This window comes from Tigriopus californicus, chromosome 1 (genome assembly GCF_007210705.1).
Source record: "Tigriopus californicus strain San Diego chromosome 1, Tcal_SD_v2.1, whole genome shotgun sequence".
Lineage (NCBI taxonomy): Eukaryota > Metazoa > Arthropoda > Copepoda > Harpacticoida > Harpacticidae > Tigriopus > Tigriopus californicus.
The window spans coordinates 2,255,463-2,259,082 of record NC_081440.1 but is presented as its reverse complement, the minus strand read 5'-3'; positions in this window follow the sequence as shown (position 1 = coordinate 2,259,082).

Below are 3,620 nucleotides of genomic sequence, written 5' to 3'. Positions count from 1 at the left end.
TGACCGTAGAGGCTTAATGTGCGTTTTGAGAGCAAGGACTAGTTCGGTCTGCCAACTCATTTTCGTTGTTAGACCAAATATCATATAAAGATTGAATGGTAATAAATAGACGAATTATAAACCTTTCATTTTAATAGTACTGGGGATTACATTCCCTGTAGCGGTTAGAAAAGCCCGTGAAAAACTAAACCCAAAAGAAAAAAAATCCATTTCACCCAAAAAAGCCGGCGTGCATTGCTTGGCTTGGTGTTCAAGATCAATCAACTCTTTGAGCAGGTGGCTCCTTGGACTACACTCCGTCCAAACCAAGTTGATATACCAAAACTATATTTGGCTAATGCAAGTTAATCCATGAAGACATGTAGTGATGTTAGAATTTATTTGCCAATAAATTTGCAATTTAGGCTCCATTCTTTATTTGTTCTGCCTGAATCTATAACCATTTTTATCCCTCTTCGGGTGGCTCGAGGCACAGAACCCGGGATATATATTAATTTCACAATTCCACTTTTTGCGGATCATGAAGAAAATGTCAAATTACTCAAACTTGTAAAACAATTTAACTTTTTTTGCCACAATCAGTGCAGTTGTCTCAAAATGGAAGGAATAAGTGGTATAGGTCCCTTTGCACAAACAGACGTTAGTTTTGTTATGGTATCTTAATAAAACCGGAGATTACGTGGTCCCAAAAGCTACTTGATGATTGCTGGTCGTTGATCTTTGTGGTACTGCCAACTAGTGGTTAGTTTCTAGAATGTGATCCTGCAGCTCTTTCTTCTCAAGGTTAATTGGGATACCCATTGTCAGATGTCAGATAGCAGGACGAGCGAGAGAGCTGCCATCTGACTTCGTAACAAACAAACAAAACAAACTAAGACTCGGATAAAGAATGTGTTTTTTATAGTGATGGGATCAAACAAATTGTCAAAATCAGGATCGCCAGAAAGCTAGCAAAGTCAAAGCACGGACCGTTTCTAGCGTATCGTAGAATATTAGGCTTTACCAAAAAGGTGACCCTGGTTTGATGGAAGAAAAATCAGGGTTACTTTTTGTGATTAACTAACGGGTTTTCGATTTTCCGCTAGTAATGCCGTATGCATGCCATTGAAAATGTAAATTGGTAGCCCTAGTTTCAACCTCCGGTGATTTTTTGTTTGATCCCCATCAGTGGTTTTTTACACTTTGAATGAAAATTCGCCCCTGTTTTCTTAAAACATATATTTTTAATCCGCAGAGACAAAAAGGCGACCATTGCTTTTATAGCACCAAAAATAAAACGATTCTCCCTCTGAGCCGAACTTGACCTTGACAACGGTGTATAAGGTTGACGTGGTTCTTGCTGTTGCTGTCACTGTTGATGCTGATTTGGTTCTTGGGTTGGTCCTTTTCCAACACGCAACCATTGTCAGTAATGCAGGCCTTTGCTCTGGTCTGGCCCTGAACCTGAGGCAGGTGGCACTTTGGACCAGAATGCTTGTTGATTAGGTGTTTCATTGGCACCTTGGAGGTGTGGTAACGGGATACAATCCGGAAAACTATGTGCTTGAAAGCCTTGCAAAACTTTTCGCGTTTCACATCAATTTTATGGTATGAATGGTGCGTGTGTAATTAAACAGTGCTGCTTTACATTGGAGATACTTAGCAAGTTTTTGACCACAATTCCTGATTTTCGTGGTTTCCTAATTTCAAGGGTTTGTCTCGTCATGAACTACTGTGAATTAGTAAGCAAGTCCGCAAAAAAGAAAAATCTGCAATAAAATCAAAATTGTATAATTCTAAGATGCCCTTGAAACCCATNGGTGTGGTAACGGGATACAATCCGGAAAAACTATGTGCTTGAGAGCCTTGCAAAACTTTTCGCGTTTCACATCAATTTTATGGTATGAATGGTGCGTGTGTAATTAAACAATGCTGCTTTACATTGGAGATACTTAGCAAGTTTTTGACCACAATTCCTGATTTTCGTGGTTTTTCTAATTTAAGAGTTTGTCTTGTCATGAGCTACTGGGAATTAGTAAGCAAGTCCGTAAGTAACAAAAATCTGCACTTTTTCTCTAAACTAAAAACAAACTATTGGAAAAAGCATATTTCATAACAACTGGGTTTGTTATCCGGTTATGGGAACCTCTCCAAAAATCGCTGAAAATATGGTTATGAACGGATTGGTTTTTTAACCGAACTCTGCCTTCTTGGTGGATTAGGTTCCAGTAGAAATGAACCAAAAGAAAATTCAATATCTCAAATTTTCCCTTCATTGTTTGAAGAGAAGGACAGAGTTGTAAAAAATATCCAATATATTTTCCCCATAAAGGTTTCAATATCCAGATTCTGCAACTTGAGTTGGTTGTTAACAAAATGATTTAGGAGGCAAAAAATCGGTTTATGAAAAATGGTACTTTTATCGTTATTTTTCCTGCAACCGAAGTTTTTTTTAATGATATTTCGTTGCATTAAATAAATCACCAAAAGTACATCAAAACGAATCACTTCGTGGATTTGTGTAACTCCTGAATTAGAATTAGGAGATCTGGTCAGCCCTTGAAGGTGTTGGAATGAATATTACAGGTGAGAATATATTTTTTCTTAAAATTGAGTTATTTATACGGTAAAGGAAATTAATGGTCAGATGCGTTTCAATAATTAGCCAGAATATGAACGCTCAGTCATTTAAAGCATTTGTTTATTGGTGCTACAACTTTATTCCGTTAGAGGACGTTACTCTCTGAAAAACGGATCGAAGGGCAAACCATTTCAACAGACATTGCCATCTGTGGTAATACAATTGATTTAAAGTCTTAAAGGAGAATTCGCCAACATTTATTTTGTGAAATTCATAGTTACCTCACCCTAACAGCGCTGTCTTATAACCACGCGCTGAAAATGTAACTTAGAAATCATGATAGGATCTATTTAGCCGCTTCTAAATCATATCGGACTTAATGGCCAATTTTTTATCATTTTCAGCTCCAAAATACCGCCAGTTATATTTTAACTAAAAGCACACTAAAATTGTGATTTTTAAAAATAATTTAAGGTCCCCAACTGGCTTCTTAAGACTTCTTTGACCTCTTTTTATGATAAAGAAAATCGATATTAAATCTTTGGGAAATTAGATTAACATATAACCGGGCATTTTGGTGCAAAAACCGATGAAATTGAACCGCTAAATCCCATGTAACTAAGTAAAGGTGAGATAGATATCATAATTTGTAATCAAGAGCCAACTATGGGTTCTCCTAATTTACATTGAGTAGGTTTTTGAAAATTTTAGTTTTTTATGCTTTTAGGTATGTAAGTTTTTATGTTGGCTAGAATTCCATAAAGCAATAAAATCAAAATTGTATAATTCTAAGATGCCCTTGAAACCCATACAAAAAATAGAGCACAAAATTGGTAATTATTTCAATTCACCAAGGTAAAAGCATGATTAGGGTAATCGGTAAAAGATACCTGTGTAGAGTGTCATACTATGCAAAATACAACTGATTTCTATGTTTTTGCTAGAAACAAGTTTAAAAACTCTGAAAAAAGCCCACTCTGACATTGGGAAGTAGACCAACAACTATCGTGTCGTATATGGGTTGGAAAACATTTACACATGTTTAAAAGTGGGCGAGAAA